Here is a 25,381-nt window from a genome sequence, read left to right on the forward strand (position 1 = left end):
ATTTGGTTCCATTTGCTTGATTAGTTCTCGAGTTATGAGGAAATTGGTTTTTCATTTGTACAGGAGCCCCCCCTCTTAAAGTGAGGAGGGGTCCTAATTCAACATAGAAAATTTTCTTGCCCTCGAAAACTTTCACATGCCAAATTTGGTTCCATTTGCTTGTTTAGTTCTCGAGTTATGAGGAAATTTGTATGGAAACCCCCCCTCTTAAAGGGGAGAGGAGTTATAATTCCCCTTATAAAGAGGGGAGGGGTCTCAAATTACCCTAGAATAAATTCTTGTCACCGAAAACACCCACATGCCAAATTTGGTTCTATTTGCTTGATTAGTTCTCGAGTTATGCAGAAATTTGTGTTTCATTTGTATGGGAGCCCCCCCTCTTAGTGGGGGGAGGGGTCTCTAACCATCACTAAAACCTTTCCTGGCCCCAAAAACCTCTACATGCAAATTTTCACGCCGATTGGTTCAGTAGTTTTTGATTCTATAAGGAACACAGGACAAACAGACAGACAGACAGACAGACAGACAGACAGACAGACAGACAGACAGACAGACAGACAGACAGACAGACAGACAGACAGACAGACAGACAGACAGACAGACAGACAGACAGACAGACAGACAGACAGACAGACAGACAGACAGACAGACAGACAGACAGACAGACAGACAGACAGACAGACAGACAGACAGACAGACAGACAGACAGACAGACAGACAGACAGACAGACAGACAGACAGACAGACAGACAGACAGACAGACAGACAGACAGACAGACAGACAGACAGACAGACAGACAGACAGACAGACAGACAGACAGACAGACAGACAGACAGACAGACAGACAGACAGACAGACAGACAGACAGACAGACAGACAGACAGACAGACAGACAGACAGACAGACAGACAGACAGACAGACAGACAGACAGACAGACAGACAGACAGACAGACAGACAGACAGACAGACAGACAGACAGACAGACAGACAGACAGACAGACAGACAGACAGACAGACAGACAGACAGACAGACAGACAGACAGACAGACAGACAGACAGACAGACAGACAGACAGACAGACAGACAGACAGACAGACAGACAGACAGACAGACAGACAGACAGACAGACAGACAGACAGACAGACAGACAGACAGACAGACAGACAGACAGACAGACAGACAGACAGACAGACAGACAGACAGACAGACAGACAGACAGACAGACAGACAGACAGACAGACAGACAGACAGACAGACAGACAGACAGACAGACAGACAGACAGACAGACAGACAGACAGACAGACAGACAGACAGACAGACAGACAGACAGACAGACAGACAGACAGACAGACAGACAGACAGACAGACAGACAGACAGACAGACAGACAGACAGACAGACAGACAGACAGACAGACAGACAGACAGACAGACAGACAGACAGACAGACAGACAGACAGACAGACAGACAGACAGACAGACAGACAGACAGACAGACAGACAGACAGACAGACAGACAGACAGACAGACAGACAGACAGACAGACAGACAGACAGACAGACAGACAGACAGACAGACAGACAGACAGACAGACAGACAGACAGACAGACAGACAGACAGACAGACAGACAGACAGACAGACAGACAGACAGACAGACAGACAGACAGACAGACAGACAGACAGACAGACAGACAGACAGACAGACAGACAGACAGACAGACAGACAGACAGACAGACAGACAGACAGACAGACAGACAGACAGACAGACAGACAGACAGACAGACAGACAGACAGACAGACAGACAGACAGACAGACAGACAGACAGACAGACAGACAGACAGACAGACAGACAGACAGACAGACAGACAGACAGACAGACAGACAGACAGACAGACAGACAGACAGACAGACAGACAGACAGACAGACAGACAGACAGACAGACAGACAGACAGACAGACAGACAGACAGACAGACAGACAGACAGACAGACAGACAGACAGACAGACAGACAGACAGACAGACAGACAGACAGACAGACAGACAGACAGACAGACAGACAGACAGACAGACAGACAGACAGACAGACAGACAGACAGACAGACAGACAGACAGACAGACAGACAGACAGACAGACAGACAGACAGACAGACAGACAGACAGACAGACAGACAGACAGACAGACAGACAGACAGACAGACAGACAGACAGACAGACAGACAGACAGACAGACAGACAGACAGACAGACAGACAGACAGACAGACAGACAGACAGACAGACAGACAGACAGACAGACAGACAGACAGACAGACAGACAGACAGACAGACAGACAGACAGACAGACAGACAGACAGACAGACAGACAGACAGACAGACAGACAGACAGACAGACAGACAGACAGACAGACAGACAGACAGACAGACAGACAGACAGACAGACAGACAGACAGACAGACAGACAGACAGACAGACAGACAGACAGACAGACAGACAGACAGACAGACAGACAGACAGACAGACAGACAGACAGACAGACAGACAGACAGACAGACAGACAGACAGACAGACAGACAGACAGACAGACAGACAGACAGACAGACAGACAGACAGACAGACAGACAGACAGACAGACAGACAGACAGACAGACAGACAGACAGACAGACAGACAGACAGACAGACAGACAGACAGACAGACAGACAGACAGACAGACAGACAGACAGACAGACAGACAGACAGACAGACAGACAGACAGACAGACAGACAGACAGACAGACAGACAGACAGACAGACAGACAGACAGACAGACAGACAGACAGACAGACAGACAGACAGACAGACAGACAGACAGACAGACAGACAGACAGACAGACAGACAGACAGACAGACAGACAGACAGACAGACAGACAGACAGACAGACAGACAGACAGACAGACAGACAGACAGACAGACAGACAGACAGACAGACAGACAGACAGACAGACAGACAGACAGACAGACAGACAGACAGACAGACAGACAGACAGACAGACAGACAGACAGACAGACAGACAGACAGACAGACAGACAGACAGACAGACAGACAGACAGACAGACAGACAGACAGACAGACAGACAGACAGACAGACAGACAGACAGACAGACAGACAGACAGACAGACAGACAGACAGACAGACAGACAGACAGACAGACAGACAGACAGACAGACAGACAGACAGACAGACAGACAGACAGACAGACAGACAGACAGACAGACAGACAGACAGACAGACAGACAGACAGACAGACAGACAGACAGACAGACAGACAGACAGACAGACAGACAGACAGACAGACAGACAGACAGACAGACAGACAGACAGACAGACAGACAGACAGACAGACAGACAGACAGACAGACAGACAGACAGACAGACAGACAGACAGACAGACAGACAGACAGACAGACAGACAGACAGACAGACAGACAGACAGACAGACAGACAGACAGACAGACAGACAGACAGACAGACAGACAGACAGACAGACAGACAGACAGGCAGACAGAAATCCTTCTTTATAGGTATAGATGTTTATAATATTAAAAAAAGTATAAATTTTGGAAGAAATTTTCTAGTTCACGCTGTAACTTTATTAGACAGAGACTTAAAGTTTCAGTTTGTATGAAAATTGCAATCAATACAGTTATATTTGAGTAGATATTGACTCTTGACCTTAAGGTGTCCGTCTTTACCGCCCTTCCCCTATAAACTACATTTCAGGCTTAACTCAGGAGCCTGATTGTAGAAATTGTGACACAATTGAAATGGTTGTGTTCTCTCTCTCTCTGCTAATACCTCTTTAAGTCTCTACCGAAGAAATAGTTTGTCTAACTTGTCTCGGATCAAGCGTTCCTCAACGACCTTGGCTGTGTATCTTTAAGCTGTAGTCCTCACCAGTAATCAATTGGAACGTTTGTTTTCTCAACTGAAAGGTCAACATTTCGGTGGGCCCCAATCCGTGTCATAGCGGTTTACTGTTCCAAACAAACCAAAGCAGGGGACGGCATCACCGCTGAATTGAGATCTGACTTCTCAAAAGAGACTTAGCGATGGAGGACGTATATATATTGCGGATGGCCTTAATGCTCGACATGAAGTGTCGGCCAACCAAAGAAACGGGAACGTTCTGGCGAAAGATTTTGAGATAAAACATCATGGCACTGGACTGTGCCACCAAAATCTCCATACTGAAAGACATATTATCACGTCTTTACACGTTACACATCTCATTGAAGGCACACCTATCGAAATAATCCCCCACCCAACATTAAACTTCTGCGGAGGTGTTGTATATGATGCAGATACAATCAATCTTGACACAAAGATCCTACTCGAATCGAAAGTCTCGCTGATCAGCACTAACGCTGATTAACGTTCGCCGAATAACCGGACGCGTTGGAGATGTTAACAAATTGATTTTAGACTATTTACATGTTAGCAACAAAATCTTGATTTAGGATGCCGCTTTCTTTGGCATGAGCTATTTTCCTTCAATTAACCAAGATCCAGAAATTATCTTCGAAACGAAATAAGATAGAGCAATACTCACTTCAGCAATTTATAGGTTGAAGTATTTTGAGTAATATTGCAGAAGACGGAATCCCTTTATCTCAAACCGTTTCCATATTAGGGCGATTTTCCTGAATCAAGTTAGTAGGGTGACCCTGCTATTTTGAGATTTTTCTCCATAAATTTTTTATTTTGCATTTCTCGCAAAACACGTCTTCAGATGATTTTTGAGGCTCAATAAGACAAAACTCTCAAACGGCTCAATTTTGGCGAAAAAAGAAACTGGCTATCTACTTTATTTCTACACTTATATTTAATTTTGTGGTAAAGATAGGCCGTTTTCAAATGTTAGTATCTTAGAAATATACAAGCAGAATGAAAATCGGTTGATTGCGTTTGAAAGATCGTGATTTTTTGTGCATAATATCAAAAAATTAGAGAGGGGATTTTTGTCTATCTCAAATAAATCAACTTTGACTATGTGGGGTTTAAACAAATTTAAGTATATAAAAGATAACGAGTTGCGCCATAGCTCCGGAACGCCTTGACTGTTCTTCAGCAAACTTGGCGTACATGTTTCTTGATACAAGTAAATCAGCACAGGGGGTCAACAAAAAGAGGATGGTCGCCAAAAAGGAGAGAGGGGGGAGGAGGTCAAAATATGTGGCTGCGTTTATATTGCATTAAGGGGCCAACCAGCCGTAGGCTGAAAACCTCTCAAATATAGAATAATAATAATAATAATATCTTGCATTTGGACCGTTAGAAGTTGTACAAGTGGCTGGGAGATAAGATGAAGAGCGTGTGAAAAGATGAGATGGTGACAACTACGGGAGTAGAACAATATAAGGAAGGCTTTTTTTCTCTTTCATTATCTTCGGAGAGACGTACAAGTGACTGTACACAAAAGAGCCGCAGACCGAGGAGAGCTAGGGGAGGGGTAGATATGTCTAAATGAGGAAAAAAGCTTTGTTTTTTGTATTATGAGAATTTGCAAACTGAAACGTAGTGTTGTGAAGCCCGCATTCGTGTGGTCCAATTTTCTTCTAACGAACACACATGCATGAGCATTTCTTTCGGATTTCTTTTCTGATATTCTCATGCACTGCGAAGTTTTTGCCATAGAGTATTTAGTTATCACCTTCCAGTTGGCTTCGAGGTATGATGCTGGCCGAATAAGCCAGTTGTCATAAGTTCGAATCCCGACTGGGAGAGGCTGTTAGAGTCAATAGGATCGTAGCAACTGGCCCTGCAATTGTCTTGCTCTCTAACAGCTGGCTGCGAAGTCTGTCGTATAAAAAAACAGAAGGTCCAGTTTCGATAACGGAACGTAGCACCTAGGCTTTGCTTTGCTATTTAGTTATATCAGCCACGGTCGTTGCTTACGCTTGTCATTGCAATCCAGCAGATACCTGTCATCGCTCGCAATGGCCTGCACACTTACCCGCGAGTGTAAGCGAGGGTGTAAAATGAAGAAGAAAAGAAGTAAAGTACAATCCGTATCCTTACATCCTAGTGTGCTGCTCGTGCTCAAGACATATTGACAGCTCGTAAGCTTTGGATTCGCGGGCGGGATGTGCAGAAAGTTACTATGAGGCTGCCCAGCCAGCAACTCGTATATTAATGTACGAAAACTATCGTAAATATATTTGAACAAATTCGGATTCGTAAATAAAGCCTAATAAGGCGCGCACAAGTTGATATTCTATCGTTTATAATCATTGGCGTAGCTAGGGAATTTCTCTGGAGGGGGCCTAGGGGGTGCCTTCCAAAAAAAAAAAATTCATTCATCTTGTTACTCCGGCTGTCACCGATAGTACAACGTTTTGTAGGGAAATACCAGGCGGGTTTCATGAGGGTCCGCGCAATTTCGGACCAGATGTTTACCATCCCACAAATTTTGCAGAAATGTTGGGAGTACAACGTGTTCACACATCACATCTTTATTGATTTCAAAGCAACATACGATACAGTCGATCGAGACCAGCTATGGCAGATAATGCACGAACACGATTTGCTACAACTGATCAGAGCTTTGGATGTGTTTCGTGGACGGTACGCGCCCTGAATCACGGAGACTCATGAATCACGAGCTGCATGCCCTGTTTGGAGAGATTGCCATTTTCAGGTGGTGAAAGTCAGTAGGCTACAGTGCGACGAAAACAGTTCTCTTTAACAACTGCACCAGTATCAGGAACAGGGAGGCTCAAAGTGCAAGATGGGTCGACCAGGTCGAAAGTGATTTGCGACTTCTGAGACCGGGAAATTCGCGACGAGTGGCCCAAGATGCAGTTGAATGGAGACGACTGCTTGAAACAGCATGACCCGGGGTGGTTACTATGCTAGGCTACCCGAGCAGGAGCGAAGAGCAAAATAATATCAAAATGTGTTATTGGAAATCGAATAACTCATATCAAAATTTGGTCTTGTTTTGGCTGACATAGTTGGTAAAATAACAAAAAATAATATCAAAATTTTTCTCCTTTAAGGCCAAAAGAATAACTACTTGTGTTATTTGAATAACAAAGCAATAACATGACTGTATTCAGAGTTTAGAATAAAATATTTTAGTATTATTAAGGTATTGAATAACAAATGCAGCAGTATATGAGATATTAAAAAATCATTTTATAAAATATTTATAATCTAAAATCTCTTTAATCAATATAAAAAATTATATCGAATGTCATTTTGGGGCCAAAATAAGATATGATAACAAAATCAGTTATTAAACTCATCTTACAACCACCGTTTTAAATATTAGTCAATAACTAAATGTGTTCTCAATGTATCTCCATATCTATTCAATAACAAAATATACCATTATAACACAGTTTGATATTGTTTTTTATATTATTTTGCTCTTCGCTCCTGCTCGGGTACTGAAAAAGAAAATATCTACGCAGCGGGAACATGTATACTGAACTTTTTTCCGGTTTTAAAATTCCAATGGGAAAAATTTCTGGAGGGGGCCTACAAAATTCTGGAGGGGGCCTGGTACCCCAGGCACCCCCTCTAGCTACGCCAATGTTTATAATGCTAATGCTGCCAAACATACGATTTTCAGCACAAAGCCGTATAGCTGCATGCAGCTGGTCGCGCTTCATCGGATCTTATCGTATTGAAATATCTATATAAGTGTACCGCACAAAATTATTCCTCACTGCGTATATCGCCTCCAAAATGGTACGGATATGCGGCTTTTGCGCGTCGAATACGATTTTGTAGAATAGGGGAGTGTCGTCGTGGTTGGGCCACGTTTTGGAGTTCGCCCATAACTTTCGTTTCAAAAGGAATTTTGGAAATCTAAATACATCGTTGCAAAGGTCTAAGAATCAGGTATATTTCCGGAAAGTTTTGAACTGATTGCTTGAAAAATAAAAAAGTCATCGGCATTTATGTGAAGACAAAAAATGTTGTCATAGTCGGGCCGTGTTGTACAGGTTGGGCCACCGCAGAAAATCTGAGACATACGTATTGAAATTCTATATAGAGACATGAAAAGAATGAATTTCGTGAACAACGGCTTATATAGGTACAACTACTCGATTTTTTAATCGCATTTTTGCGAAATTTTGGCGATCTTGTAAAATCAATATTGCTACAATCGCCTTTTCCGAAGTGTACAACTACAATGAAAAAAAAAAACAACAAAAATCTAGGGTTTTATCGTATTAATTTCATCATATTTTACGTGACTGACATTCTCTAGCGATTATTGCGCTTCTGCGCTTAAAATTATGGTGGCCCAACCATAACTAATCAAGTGACCCGACCTTTACAAATAGCGCTTTTCTAGTATTTCACCGTAGCCTTCCCAAACAACTTTTTTTTGTATGGGCTTATAACTTTGACCACAACATTATTGATCTATTGCAATGTTGCCCGGGTGTATGCAGTATTCTGCACTGCATTTCTGTACTTTATCGTTATTGAGTAAACGATAAGCTTATATTTTTTTATGCGTGCGTGCGTGAGGGTTTTACCCTTGCTTCGATGCATGTCCTACCATACCAAACCTGTTTCGCCTCGTTATAGTTAGCACTGGTGAGTCCTCATGAGGTTCAAAACCATTACCTCAATAGGTCCTCATACCAGTATACTAACCATAAGAAGCGTCTTCGGGATAATGTAGAACTCAGCATGAAGAAAGGGTGATGAGGGGCTAGAGAATAATCCCATGCTAAAGTCACTTTGACATCGAATGGCCTGATTCTACTAAGATTCGAATCCAAGACCATTCGCATGTCAAAGCAGACTCGGTAACCTTGCGGCTACAGAGCCGGTCCCAAACACCTTACTGTAGGGGATTTTTCTATAGTCTTCGTGTGCAGCACAACACACTTCATACATTTTCAAAATTTATCTCGATAATTGCATTTCATGAATCATTTCTTGAAGAAAAGTTCATTGCGCCTGGGAAACTTTTTTTGTAAGATTTAGTCACTGAATTCAGTACGGGTGTTTTGAATACACGATTGAAACTCACAATATTGTGAAAAGTTAGGTATCACAGTAAGAAGTTTTACAATGGTTGTATCATAGATATCATGAGTTACTAAAACTGTAAAATCGTGATGGTCCGACCATAACAGTGGCCCGACGATAATACGACAATACCCTACTTAAATCTGTTAAAACCCCACATACTCAAAGTTGATTTATTTGAGATAGACAAATATCCCCTCTTCAATTTTTTGATATTATGCACAGAAAATCACGTTCTTTCAAACGCAATCAACCGATTTTAATTCTGCTTGTATCTTTCTAAGATACTAACATTTGAAAACGGCCTATTTTCATCACAAAATTTAATATAAGGGTAGAAGTAAAGTAGATAGCCAATTTCTTTTTTCACCAAAAGTTGCGTCTTATTGAGCCTCAAAAGTCATCTGAAGACGTGTTGTATGTATGATGTATGGGGGTAGCCACCATCACCTCAAGGGTTTCCCATTGTATGCAAGTAGAATTACTGCAGAATCGATTTTATCTACCCAGCAACTTTCATGTCAATGCTGTTCGTGAAGGACCAAAAGGGGTTGGGTGGATCTTTAAGCAATGTCGCTTATATGATTCCACGGGAATATAAGACACTCCTTCCAGCATAGACCTCCGGTTTCTAGATACATAACTTCGCCGTGCAAACTTATCTTGCGTGATGATTTGTGTGCTAGGAGGGCGCGTCAAAATCCTCTCCGACCTTATATGACTTGGGCTGGTTACCACATCCCTCATCCAGTCTTCGATTCATTTGGTACCCTGATGCTCCCTCCCCTCCCTTTTAATGATGTATATGTAAATGTATTAAATAATGAGTAATATGAATCTATACCTATAAAGAAGGATTTCTGTCTGTCTGTCTGTGTCTGTCTGTCTGTCTGTCCTGTGTTCCTTATAGAATCAAAAACTACTGAACCAATCGGCGTGAAAATTTGCATGTAGAGGTTTTTGGGGTCAGGAAAGGTTTTAGTGATGGTTAGAGACCCCTCCCCCCACTAAGAGGGGGGGCTCCCATACAAATGAAACACAAATTTCTGCATAACTCGACAACTAATCAAGCAAATAGAACCAAATTTGGCATGTGGGTGTTTTCGGTGACAAGAATTTATTCTATGGTAAATTGAGACCCCTCCCTCTTTATAAGGGGAATTGTAACTCCTCTCCCCTTTAAGAGGGGGGGCTTCCATACAAATTTCCTCATAACTCGAGAACTAATCAAGCAAATGGAACCAAATTTGGCATGTGAAGGTTTTCGAGGGCAAGAAAATTTTCTACGGTGAATTAGGACCCCTCCCCACTTTAGGAGGGGGGGCTCCTATACAAATGAAATACAAATTTCCTCCTAACTCGAGAACTAATCAAGCAAATAGAACAACATTTGGCATGTGGGTGTTTTTTTTGGTGACAAGAATTTATTCTATGGTGAATTGAGACCCCTTCCCTCTTTATAAGAGGAATTATAACTCCTCTCCCCTTTAAGAGGGGGGGCTTCCATACAAATTTCCTCATAACTCGAGAACTAATCAAGCGAATTGAACCAAATTTGGCATATGTGTGTTTTTGGAGACAATTTTTTTTTCAATGATGAATTGGGACCCCTCCCCACTTTAGGAGGGGGGGTCCTATACAAACGAAATACAAATTTCCTTATAACTCGAGAACTAATCCAGCAAATGGAACCAAATTTGGCGTGTAGGTGTTTTTGGAGGCAAGAATTTTTTCTGTGATGAATTAGGACCTCTTCCCACATTAGGAGGGGGGGCTCCAATACAAATGAAATACAAATTTCCCCATAACTCGAGAACTAATCAAGCAAATAGAACCAAATTCGGCATGTGGAGGTTTTTGGAGGCAAAAATATTTTCTACGGTGAATTAGGATCCTTCCACACTTCAAGAGGGGAGGCTTCTACACAAATGAAATACAAATTTCCTCATAATTCGAGAACTAATCAAGCAAATGGAACCATATTTGGCATGTGGGTGTTTTTGGAGGCAACCATTTTTCCCATTATGAATTAGGACTTCTTATCTTTTTAGGAGGGGGGGGGGCTCCCATTCAAACGAAATACAAATTTGCTCATAACTTTAGAACTAATCAAGCAAATGGAACCAAATTTGGCATGTGAGAGTTTTAGATGGCAGAATTTTTTTTCTGTGGTGTATTACGACCCCTTTCCCTTTTAAGAGGGTGGGCTCCCATACAAATGAAATACAAATTTCCTTATAATTTGAGTACTAATCAAGCAAATGGAACCAAATTTAGCATGTAGGAAATTTTTGAGTCTTGAATTTATTTTATGATAGTTAGAGACCTCTCACCCCTGTGGTAGGGGGATATGGACTCTCATTCAAATAAAACGGAAATTTTTGCGAAACTCAAAAACTAATCCAACTCGAGAAATTCGAGACTCTTCCATAAAACATTAATCAATAACAAGACCACAAAAACTATCTATAGTAACACTAGATCATTCAGGACGAGCCGGTCGCGAGTGTTGCCGGTGACCCGCCGTCGGAAGCGCCGCCCACTGGGGGGCTTGCAAAACTCGAGATAGTGACAAAGATCATCCGAGATTCATGATTTATGTACAACACAGGTTAATTTGTGGCAATACGAAGTTTGTCGGGTCATCTAGTATACTATATATGTAAGGAATGTCTATTATAGTGGCAATGATTCTACACTTGTTTATGTATCGCAGTCATATACTAATTAATAAACTATATTTTAAAAGTGCAATCAATTGTATAAAACTCTACTCTGTATTATTAACCGAATCAGCCACCCGATTGGCCATCAGTCTGCGACTGTGTAAGGTTCAAAAGGGACAGTACACAAGAAAGACATCGCCACACATCAGTCTTTAGCTTAAAAAAACAAACAGTCAAACCACTACTTATCTAAGCACTCGTCGGATCGGAACGTCGTCTGTCCACTCTACACTACACATCAGACCATACACATGTGGAGCATGGTACCCGTACACACTAACTGCATGATGGTCTCTTATTCCCACCACTAGCAAGCAAAAACACGAAAAAACGAACGGCGATGATCCGGTTTATTCGTCAGCGGCTTCAACGGCAAGTAGCACAACGAGATGCACACACGGAAAGCACGAAACTATGTGCTAGCAAAAAAATTAACAAGCCTCAACTGGTTCACTAACACATATGCACATTCGAAACACATTATTACACGAACTGCCGAAACGAAAATTTTCTTGCGCTCTGTAAAGACGCACATAACTGAGCGGGCAATGTTATTGCTTGAATACACAGACATGCATAACCGACAAGGAAAAAGCTGAAATAGCTTGCTTCGGAATCGCACTTTTCATCACAATTAGCCCAAAACATCACTCATTCTGATCTGCGGAGTATAAACTCGTCGTTAATTACTCTTGGATCTTCGAATTCCAACTAAAGGCACTCGCGTACATTAAATCACAGTGAAAACTACTGATCTTTCGATTCTGCGTCTCGCGAAAACGCACAAGCGTCCAATCTCTCTGCTTTCCCATACCGAACTGTTTCAAAAGTCATCTGAAGACGTGTTTTGCGAAAAACGCAACAGGATGCGGGAGATTATTTTGTATGCAGCTTTGAGGATTACTCTCCTCGATGATTGCTGTATTCGAGTCGCAGGCCCTTTTAAGTAATTCCTCTTCAGTTCATACCTTTCGTATAACCTGGTAGATTGCATAATACAGCCGTTCGGTCCCGACTTTCAAAAGTTCGCTGGGGATGCCGTCCTTTCCACCTGCTTTGCCGTTGTTCAGTTTTCTCGCTACTTTTCTAACCTCGTTTAAAGTTGGTGGATCCACAGCTTGTCCATCATCCTCAAACATAATCCTGTTTCTGTTAACCGCGCCATCTTGCCCACCATTCAACAATGCATCGAAATGTTGTTTCCAACGCCTAGACAGCCCCGATCTTTCGGTAATCAGGTTCCCTTTCCTTGTCGATGCACGTATCAGAAGTTGGCACGGCGCTTGTTTTAAGCACTTGTTCAATAGACATGTTTATTTATGACTTCAAATTGTTTCTTGGGAAGACCTCTTTTTTCTCCCAGTTGGCCGTGAGCGACTCGAAGGTCCTCAGGGTCGGCTCCGGGGGCCTACTTTAGAATCAAGCAAACAACGGAATCACTCTTAAGCATTTGATTTATTAGACACTCACTTTGCGCACAATTCCAGAACACAAGATGAAATTCACGTGGTCGCGTGTGGCAACTGCTGCATAAGGGCGACGCCGTGTCGCTCGTAATCGCATCCCGTCGAAGCTCTTGCTGGACATCTATGACCTTGAAGGCTGCGATGCTATCCGTTGATGCGGTTGGGATAGTTGTTGCTTATGCAATCGACGGAAATTCAACCAAATATCGACGGGTCCCGTCGTCCTTACAGTACGGTGTACTTATACAGGCACTCGGCAAGAAAGCTTTTAGCTTTTAGCTAGATGATTTTAGAATTCGTAGTGCACTTTTAACTTTTGACTTAAGCTTTTGATGTTCACTTTTAATTTTTGATTTATGCTTTTAACTTGTAGTTTTTGGTGTCGTCAAGTGTCACTTTGCTTGACTGGTCTACTTTTGTTAGTATGTAAGTCACATGCGATAGGATTTGGTTACGTAACTCAACTGAGTCGCCCGCGAAAAGGTTAGTGACTCAATCATCAGCAAATGACGAGTGAGATTGCTTTATTTTGGTGGTGCATTCGAGTTGCTCGAAGTGACTAACAATATAGAGTCCTATTTTAATACATTCCAGAATCCAGATAAACTAATTACATTTTGTAATCTAATCTTCAGAAAGCAAGAGTGGAATCAATTTATTTGACCGGCAAAATATTTCGGCAATCTAACAGAAATTTAGCAGCATTTTCCGATAGTTTTTTTTCCCTGTCCGGATCATGTGGAAACTGGGGAAAGAAATCTCAAACGAAGTGCTTCGCACTGGCAGCAGCTGAACAGAAGATACGTAACAGACCATCGGATCCCTTCTGGTGGATAGAGACAGGCAACTTGCATGATGCTCGCTTCGCTCTATACACATTCCGCAAATTGATTTGCAATCATCCGAAAATGCTTCCCTCATCGAAGAACGGAGTTCAACTTTCGCTCGTAGCGTGGTGCTTCATCAGTGGCTGTAAAACTCCCGAATCGTTCCGTTTTCCTTTCGCTTGAAGTGGGAAGCTAAATGATGATTAATATTTCATTACGCTAAAAGTTCTAAGAGCTAATGTTTCGACTTTTCACGACTTCAGCCAGCCAGCCAGCAAGCGATCGCGCAGCACGGCACACACTAGACGCGAAATCAAATTAGAAAACAGTGAATCGATTCATTTTGCGCTAACTACACAAAAATGAGAGACAGAGTCAAATTCCGAACGCTAACATAATTAATGCCTCACAGGAAGATAAACACAGTCTGCTGCCGGTCCGACAGCCCTGGTCCCGGCCCGGCCCCGGCGTGACGGTGTGACGACGGTGGCGTAGGGCAAACCAACAGCCGTACGCCATTAGCGATAATTACTGTAGAACTTTTAACGGAGCAAACAGGATGGACGGCATAAGTTTGGCTGTTTCGTGGAACTTTGATCGGATTGGTTGTCGCTATTATGAAATTCATACTGCTGTGATATTGGATGTTGATTTTGCCGATACTTTGCCTGCTGCCAACTCTCGCCTAATATCGGTCGACCAAGCTCGGGCTCGGTTCAAATTTCTAAACGCCTTTCTGTAGGCAACATGCGCGACGCTCGGTTTTACATTCAGTCAGCGATGCGAAATAGGTTAGAAAATTCGGAACTGCTCGAAACTCGAAAATACTATGTACTCGATATCTGAAAAATAGGTTTGGTCAAAAAAGTGTTCGGACAGCATCAAATAAAAATTTTATATAACATATTGGATAATATTATTTTAAATGGGTAATATGAATCCAGAAACTTGGCTCACCTTTGACAGAATATCTATTTTTAAATGACAGATTCTATTTAATCTAATCTGTTTTAATGTAATAATTCTAATGCTGGAACTACCTCATAGTATGACTCTGTTTTCATGAAAATTTGTAAAATAGCTGTGATTTCATTGAGCTTCATTGGATTCTTCGAAACTTAAAAAATTCATGATGTCAAGGCTGGAATTTGCTTTGCTAATGGAGCTGAAATGACGGAAATTGCTCATACTAGAATAGGTACCAACCTTAAGAAAGCCGAACATGGGCGGACTGGAAGCCAAAGGGCTCACCGGGCCATGAGATTACGGATCCCGGTCTGCAATATTCTCATAACAGTAAATCAACACAAAAAACGGCATCTACTCAAAAGACATCAGCGTTACAAGGATAGTAAATTGAATAATTATGGGCTCTATTTTGTAAGTCATGTCGTGCAACTCGACTCGACTCAGTCACTGTCGAGGGTCGAGTATGGGGAGAACGGGCGGCATAGCGGCTCGATGCACGATCGAATCAAAACAAACTCACTCGTCATTAAGACCGACTCACCAGCTTTTAGCGTGTGCGTCATATTCAAGGTTGCCTACAGGTTTTCCCGAAAATCTGGTGAACACGAATAAAAGTGTCTGGCAAAAATCTGGTGGTCAATTAGTCCGATGGGTAGGCGTTTTCCTGAAAAAACCTTGCTCGTTTTGCTAATCGTAGATGCAAAATTTTGTCCAAAATTAGAAGTTATGACCTTTTTGCAAGACGGAGGATCGAAAATCTGGTACATTGCCAAATATCTGGAAGATTTTAAGCTTTGTTTATCTGGCGCACAATCAAAAATCTAGCAAAATCCAGATTTATCTGGCATACTGGCAACCGTGGTCATATTAGCGGTTCACGATATTTTAGTTTGCACGCATTTTTTTCAACCGAACGAAGATTCCTTCGCTACTTTGAGATTTAGTTTTTTCAGCCACCACCACAGATGTTGTTCTATCGACAATATCCATTTCATCGGCAAAGCAGAGGAATTAACTAGATTAGCTGAAGTTTGTGCCTGTGGGTTGCTCCGTTCATAACATCCTGTAGCGGCATGTTGAACAGCCTTGTGAGGTTAGAAGGGTCATGATTTTACGGTCGATGGTATCAAACGCAACTTTGAAATCAATGAAATAATTGTGCGTTGAATTCTGTATTCATGTGACTTTTTGAAGGATCTGCCGTAGTGTGAATATTTGATTCTTTATTGACCGTCCTTCAGCGAACCCGGAAAAGCCCTTTCCACATTCTGATGAGTGCACCAATGCAGCGTTTTCCTCATCTATCACCCATTTATATTTCTGCAGATTTTAAGTTATAGGGTATCAAATAAGCTGATTTTATATATGATAGGATCTCAACAGTTCAATATATATGAGTAGCTTACTGCGTCTACACGTCAGAACAGAGAAAAGAATCGAACGAGCAGCATTCCTGCTTTTAGAATCCAGAAGATTCTTATTTCATAACGCAGGCGATTCCCGTACCGAGTTATCGCTATCCCTGGGCAGGCTTGATTTGCTCTTTTTACTTTATTTTTGCTCTTTTGATTATTGATCCGAGTTGATTATTATCTACAATATTGTTGAAGAGAGTATAGTTTTATCTTTTATATTTAAAGCACTTCCAATAGCAATAGCACTCTTTTTGCTACCAATGGCATTGCAACTCTGTAACGCTATAAATACAAAAGAATAAACTATACTTTCTTCAATAATATTGTAGATAATAAGTAACTCTACACTTGTCCTAAAAATCACTTTTTCGAATTCTGTTTGGCTGAGACGCTGTAGTCAAAAGAGCAAAAACGAAGTAAAAAGAGCAAATCAACCCTGTCCCTGGGATTAAATTCTTGGATTTTCCTATAAGAATCCTGCTTCTATAAGCAAGGTATTCTGTGCGAATCCTCTGCAGAATTCCTACACACAGTTTATGGTTTATGGTACATTTTTGGTTCGTCCTAGTAGAGCTGCGGAAAAAAGAATCCACCGTCTAAAAAAATCAGAGGGGTTGTGTACAAGACACGGCCGCATATTTAGGTGAGGCAGGACTACGTAAGTCTCTTTGTAGTGATAGTAGCCTGTATTCATGCTTGTAATCATTCGATTCTTCTTGTATACATGCTATATGCAACATATATACATACTACATGCGTTGTATGTAACATTTATCAAAGTAGTAACATTGCATACGTTCAATTCTCAAAATATTGTGCATTTGAAAACAATTTAACAAAATCAAGAACACAAACTATTACTTTCCTGCTACCTTACTGAAATTAAAGATTGTTTTTATTATCCATGGTTTCCCACGTTGAAGGGATTTTACCAATTCAATCCTATTTTATCAACAGCACATCTTTTCACTACACTTCTAATGAAACGGCAAGCATAGTGATGTCCGATTTTTTCAGTTAATCGATTAGTTAACAATCGATTACTTTTTAGGCGGCCAATAATCGACATCGATTAATCGGCGCTGCATAATCGATTAATCGAAATAATCGATTGGTTATAACCTTTACGTCCTGTAACGGAGCGGGATGGGTTTCGGGGCAGGGAGCAGTGACAACCTTCACTTAAGCGCCAGGCAAGGATTAACTTGCTGTGAAGGAGCGTGTTTAGCGATACAATTCCGGTCCGGCTAGAATACCTCAGGGCAGGTCCATCAAACGATCAACTATAAACTTACGAACGAAATGCCGACTAACCTAACATCGGTTGAATCCATTCGGCCGACTCAACAGGGGGACAAGAGCAACCATCGGTTAGTGCAGTGTCCCCTAGGCATCCTACACTAACCTACCGGAGGCTAACTCGCGAACCGATCTGGGGGGGCACATTCGGGGACTCACACTTTCCGAGGACACATATCGTAGCAAACACAATTTCGAGGGTTAACAGATCTTCATTTACACGTTTCGCTTAATCTAGTGGTTAGTTTTCTTCAGTTTTTCTTACGGCCTGCTGCTTCTTGTCGACGAAGGGTCTCTGATGTTCCGATGAACAGGTGACTGTGCTAGACTAGCGGTTTCGTAGACCGCTTACAGATAGCCCGTACCAAATACGTGGTGGGTGGCAAATGGTAAATCGAATGTTTTAGTTCGACCGGGTCCGACATCCGGTAGCCGGTACGAACGGTGATGAATCCACGGACAGTAACAATTGGTTATGTGGTGGGTATAGCATACGGTTGGCTCTTCGGCGATAGGGCCACGGATGGTAGCAACTGCCTGCTCGCTCGGCGTGTTGCTCGGATAATCGGATCACGCACTCGTGGTCGACACGTGTTGAGGCCGACTGACGACGGTCGCGCTCTCAAGATCTAAGGAAAGACCTCCGTTTGAAGGAGGCTGCTGGTGGTCTTTTGCTTCGTTCGACTAGGTAATCTAACCTCGCTTTAGCGCCTATATTTTCTACCCGTGTTTTTTCCACTTTACTTCTACTTATTGTATCTTTTCCGAATACTAGTTTACTTCGCTTTTCGTCTTCTCATGTATCACTTTGCGTCTTATAACTTCTAGCCCTTTCCAATCTTGCGTGTCGTCTCTTAGGTGGTTATCTTTAAAATCGCTCATTCCCCAGACTGCCTGTCCTGTCAAGCACAGGACTTTACGACAGGACACAGGTTCCATCCAGTGGATATTAGCAGGGTTTGTTTACTGTCGCGGTACCCTAACCTTTTTTCGGGGATAACGGCAGGTAACGCGAACAGGCTTTTAGTGACGGTTGTGTGTGGGATTGGACAATAGGGGTTGTTACCTTATTTATTTTGTAACCTCGTTACAATCCCCGACACCAAAAAATAGTTTTGCGTCCCGCAGTACTGTCCACGAGTGTTTTGGAATGTGCAGTCAGACTTTGGCTAGTTACATAGAAATCAAGGAGACCGCATTTTTTGGTTTTTGTATAGAAAAAGACGAAGGGTATTACCCAGTTTTCTAAAAATTCCTTACAAAATTCCGGGTCTGAAAGACTGACAAATTTTCGAATTATCTTTTGACGGTGGCACAGCTAGTATCTAGATAAAGTTTAGTTTGGTTTTTAGGCTTCAGCGTGGTATTTAAACCGGCCTACTGCGTGCAAACTGGAAGATTAAAAGCAAAGCCTTGGGGTTAAACATCCTTTCTAAGATTTGACCCATCTTTATCGACAGACTTCACAGCCAGATTTTAGAGTACAAGACAGTTACGGGGCTATTGCAACAATCCTACTGACTCTATCTAGGAGCACTGCCTGGCTGAGATTTGAACATACGACTACTGGTGTCTTAGATCAGCATCGTATCTCAAAACCAACGAACTGGCTAATTGCGTGTGGTTAATTTAGAAGGTAAGCGCCTGCCACTGTAATAATTAAATTTGTTAGAAATTGTCAAAGAATAAAATTTTAAATAATCCGGCATAATCGATCGGCCAGTTAATCGATTATCTAATAATCGGAACATAAAGCAATCGATTAAAAATTAATCGATTATTTTAGCGGATAATCGATTAGTTCGATTAATCGAGAAGTAATCGGACATCACTAGGCAAGCATGCGTATTCATGCAGAGCCGTATTATAACCGAACACTACAGCTGTAGTACATTTTTCCAACACAGATATCAAATTCGCCGAGGTTTAATCGTCTAGCAGTAAAGAATTTGCCATCTGTTGGGACAACGAATTTGTGTCATTTTTTCTGGTACACTTCCCTAACACAGACATCAGATTGGACTAGGTTTAATCGCGTTCGTAAGAAATCTGTTGGCACGAGGGGGCTTTGTCACTCTCTCTGGCGTACTTCCCAAGCAAGGACATCAAAATGATCTAGGTTGAACCGCGGTGTTAAGAAATCTTGTTGAAATGAGGAAATTTTGTCAGTTGTTTTGGCTTACTTACCAAGCACAGATATCAAATTGGTATAGGTTTAGATCATCGTAAAGAATCTTCCAACCAATCACGAAGCGAGAATTCTGGTATAACATAGGTTCAATATTTTCAATTTTTCAATAGGTCAACATCAAGAATCCATACTTTTCTTCATTTGGGTCAATTCTTAGAAGATTTTCCGATCGATTGGCGTAAGAATATTGAAAATCGATCGGAAAACCACAGAGCTATTAGCGCTCAAAACCTTTCATTTTTCGTGACGCTCACATTTTTCGATTTTTTGGAATGACACCCTATCTCAAAACTTGCCGTAAGACGTAGTCCTACGTCAAAAACGCCAGTACCAAGAGCACGTGCCGCCGGTCCAGAGGAAAGGTTCGCTAGCAACGACACACGGAGTTTCTAAAAAACAGGTCAGGTGCAAGAATTTTGCCATGCCTGTGATGTGCAATGATAGTGCTGCCAACCTGCTTGCTGACAAAACGACGGTAGCAGCCTGGTGGAAGAGTACTTCAAGACACTGTTGAATAGAGAAGTAAACACGAAGATCAGCAGGTACAGGATAAGAATTGTGAGCGACGGCCAAGCTGTGGAGTCACCAATACAGGAGAAGGTTGAGAAGGCAATCAGGGAACTGAAAAACGATAAGGTTGCTGTAATGGATGGTATCCTGGCTGAACTTCTAAAAGCGGGGAGCAAGCACCAGTACGAAACCATTCGCCGCCTCATTGTGGGGTGGAAAATAAATATCGGAGGAGTGGTTGATTGGCCTAATTTCCTATAATTTTAAAAACGGACATCGACTCGATAGTAAAAACTGTCGAGGCATTACGTTGCTCAATTTTGCCTATAAGGTACTCTCCCTATCCTGTGTGGTAGAATGAGATCGTTAGCGGAGTTTTGCGTTGGCGAGTACCAAACTGGTTTTCATGAGGATCGTTCTACGATGGATCAGATATTTACCTTGCGTCTAGTAACTGACGAGTTCCGGGAGTACAACTTGCAGACTCATCATCTTTTTGTGGACTTTAGGGCGGCATACCATTCAGTCTCAACGAAATGAGCTGTGGCACTTAACGCTAGGACATGGTTTTCCTACAGAACTAGTTACGTTAATTTGTGTGACGATGAGATGAGCAAAAATTATGAGTCAGAATGGCGGATGAGACCTGATATGCTTTTTGATTTTGCTGATGACGTCGATATCACCGATATCAACAGTATAGCAGGGAAAAAAGCCTTTAAGACATTTAATTGGGAAATTGAGACTTATACCATTAACACCGCCAAAATGAAGTACATAGCTAGAAGGGAACGTTGAAGTCCAAATGGTGTTGGTGCCGAAGAGGAACTGAATGGGGAACGATATGAAGGTAGTAGATGAATTCATATATCTTGGCATGCTCGTGACATGTGACAACGATGTAAGTCTCAAAATAAAACGACTTATTGCAGCTGCGAATTGAGCTTTCTACGTATTACGTTTTGTGTCGCCCTTTACGGACATCCCAAATGTTAGTTTTATTGTAGTCTTATGGCGGTTTTATGACCAATTTTGGTCTTAAATGCCATCATAAGAGTGTAATAAAACCCAAATTGTTACTTGGGATGGACGTTAAAGGAAGCTAATCGACGAGTGCTTGGGTTTTTTGGCGTAAAATTTTGCAAAATGGAAAATGAAGCGTAGCGCAGACGCATGAGCCACGAGCTATATCAAGTATGCAAATATGCTGTTATAATGAAGGTAGTACAGCGTGGCAGTCTGCGGTGGGCTGGTCACGTGGCTAGAAAGCCCGATGAAAGTGTAGCCAGAATTATTTTAAGGAGTGAATCAAGAAGAGGCCATAGATTTCGGAGCAGACTCCGCAACTGATAGATGTGCGCTATCGAGGATGACGGGTTTGGAGAATGGTAGCTCAGGATTGAGTACGGGAGGACCATAATTCAGTCATCGCAGGACCGATAACGGACCGTCGCCACTGAAGTAAACTAAGTAAGGACCTTAAGCCGACCCCTCATAAAGTCGGGAGGGGTCCTAATTCAGCATAGAAAAAGTTCTTGTCACCAAAAACACCCACATATAAAATTTTGTTCCAGTTGCTTGATTAGTTCTCAAGTTATGCAGAAATATGTGTTTCATTTGTATGGGTGCCTCCCCTCTTAGTGGGGGGAGGGGTCTTTAACCATCATAAGAACCTTCCCTGGCCCCAAAAACTCCTATATGCAAATTTTCATGCCGATCGGTTCAGTAGTTTTCGATTCTATATGGAAGTTTCAGGTAGACAGACAGAAATCCATTTTTATAGGCATAAATTTGTATGGGAGCCCCCCCCCCCTCTTAGTGTGAGGAGGGGTCTTTTGCCATCGAGAGAACCTTCCCTGGCCCCAAAGACCCCTACATGCAAATTTGCACGCCAATTGGTCCAGTAGTTTTCGATTCTATGAGGAACATTGGGACAAACGACAGACAGACAGACAGAAATCCATTTTTATAGGTATAGATAAGACGACTTCGCATGAAATAGAATTTTTACTTTCATAATGCTTAGTTTTTGGAGTCATTTTATCCAAGCAATTCGAAGTTTAGAAACACTTACATTACCGGTAAAATACCGGTATTGGCAGATTATTCGAAATCAATAGAAATGTTGTTGATGAGTTTAACTGAAATAAAAACTTTCGTTTAAAGTTCGGGGCCCCAACAGTCCCATTTAAAGCTGAATTTTCAATCATTAAATCGGTTGATTTCATGAATCATGGGGCACCAGTAATTGAACATTCGTGAGGCGTAGAAAAAGTTTAATTGAAATAAAATTTTTGGAAAATCTCATTTTGTGTAACGACGAAATTTTTACTGCGGGCCCGGTGGGCCAGTCCGCCCCTGAAGCCGAAAGATGAATATACGCCTGAAAGTTAGCTGTTTTCAAAACAAAACTGTGATTGTTTCAATTCTGCGTCTCAATGCATCTGTTTCTATTTGGATAAGCATTATTCTGCTTTTATGTCCTGTAGCATATTTATACGTAGAATGAGATATAAATAAATAAGGCTTTCCGTGTGGACCAATGCTTTTTCTCTCCATAAACAAATTATCTCACTATCCCATGGAACATCCTTAGGCTTTTGTTATTTTTTGCTTCAACTAGAAAAACTGTTTTCCTGAATCTACGTTTCATGGTTTCCTCGTGTCAGGAAAATGTTCATAACCAAATTACTTCTACGCTTTTTAGTTCAGTGATGCTGACGTCTGATGTAGGTTCCTATCATTGCCTTGCTGTACCACGCCAACTGGGGTTACTTTGCCCCGAGGGCTTTGACTGTAAACGTGCGGAAAATTTTGATCATCACACAGCTCATAAAAATCGGAATCTCTCGGCAACTAGAAGGCAACATATTCTGTGCAGCGGCGCGTACTTGTACGGCACCCCACGGAGCAAACTACCGAACCGTGTTAATTCAAGATCCGAGGAATGCAAATATTGCGATTGCCAATGGAGATATTGTTTTCTTTCCTGCTCAGCGCTCACTTACGTAGCTTGCGGAAGAATTTGAGTCTGTACATCCAGCCCTATGCAGTTTAATTTGACAATACTTGATGATATGCAAGCGGGAGGGGAGTTTAACGAAGTTGGAGCTAATGTTCAACAGGAGGGTTTTGCCAAATGTTTGATCAGATGGCCGTTGCTGGAGGGTTGAAAAGATTTGAGTGGTGAATCGTTTTCCGAAAAATAAGCAAAAATGATTTCAGTTTTTATTGCGTATTTTGAAGGGTAATTAAATTTTTATCCCTCTGGTGAACGGAGGGATAGGCAGCTAAATTTAAAACTCCATCTAGATCGTAAAGCTTGTTTAAGTGAGCACTTATGTGTGTAGCATTCTTAATTCCATTTCCGATTTCGGAATTCTCGACTCAACTCAGAATTACTTACTGTTCTAAGATGAAAATCATATCCTCGTACGAATCAGATTTCTCCACTTCGTAGTGTACTTACGTATATATGTACCTAGCACAAAACTAATTTCTTTTCAGTACCAGAAGAAGTTGGCAAGTGATGCTACCCAAGAGTAACCAGCTTTTATGTTTGAATTGGATGTGCAAACACTCTTCCCCACATCATCTTGTTTTGTCGTTTGGTTGGAGACGTGTGGTGTGGTTTCCAGCTGGATGATGCTGTGAAGTTTTCTCCTGGGCTTTCCTCTTTCGCGGTTTTGCTTCCAATCGTTTCATTTTTAATTGAAGTTAATGGAAAATAAATGACTCACAGTCAGTACTACTGCAGCAGGTATCAGTGTTTGTGGCTCGAGCAGCACGTTTCTCACAGTCAAGACAAGACAGTCCCTTTGAATTAGAATGGCATTCTGCTGGTTTCTTTCATTTTCGAAAATCCTAGGGTAATACTGGTGGTGTTGATCTCTGCAGCTTCCCCATATCTTGAATCGTAGTTTTGATTGCACAAAGCGATAATTGACTGTAGAAATGCCGCCTTTGTGCACTGTAAAGTGATGAAGCCATTCCATTTGGTTCGGTGGAAAGCTCTACATTTCCCGCAAAGTTGCTTCTGTTTGTACAACGCTGTGTTGTGGTGAGTGAAGTGAGTAAAAATTCAAGTGCTCTCACATTCAACCAGCGAATTGCACTTGGTAAAAGTGCAAAACGAATGAAGACGCCTTCTAGCAATTGCACTCGACCCACGCGAAGACCAGGAAGGCACTGATTCATCATCCTCTTTTTCTATCTTTATCGCCAGGGAAAAGTGCTTTACGAACGTGGATTAGCGAAATTTTACCACCGTTTAGTTTATGACGAGTCGTTTCAGGAAGCTCTTTAGAAATAGTTTTGAAAGAAGTTCTTTAACAATCTCGAAAGCCGTATAAACATAAAATTGATTGATCGTATTTTGTCATTTCGTTATGTATTTGCAAATTTCATTTACAAAAAGAGTGAGTTTTTAGAGTGTAGTATTGAGGTCCGACATTCGTCAGGTAGTTTGAAAATGGTCCCCAAGTTACGCTGTTCTTGAGTAATCGAAAAAAAAAAAACAAACCGTGTAAAAAAGACTTGAGTGTAAATTGTTTCGGGACAAATTTAGTCTAGAGTGCCCACATTTGCTAGGTTCTTTAAAGCCTTTGGCATTAATAAATATTTCTTTTTAAATCCAGCTTGGGAGATAAATATCTAGTTCATGCAATAGAAGAGGAAAAGTTTAAAGCAGAACTGAGTGTAAACGGCAAAAAATGCTTAGTAATAGGGATTAAATGATATATTCTAATAAATATAGATAAGATTTGCATCAAAATCGATAATTTTTCTGAAGGTGAGAATGTATGAATCATGTTTGTCTTTACCTGGCAAACACGTAGGATAAGGAACCAACGTTTTCCTACGACAGTAAGGCGAACACCAGCATAAAAATGAACATGGCATACGAGTCCTGTAACCTAACCATTGCTTCTACTGGT

Source organism: Sabethes cyaneus, chromosome 3 (genome assembly GCF_943734655.1).
Source record: "Sabethes cyaneus chromosome 3, idSabCyanKW18_F2, whole genome shotgun sequence".
Lineage (NCBI taxonomy): Eukaryota > Metazoa > Arthropoda > Insecta > Diptera > Culicidae > Sabethes > Sabethes cyaneus.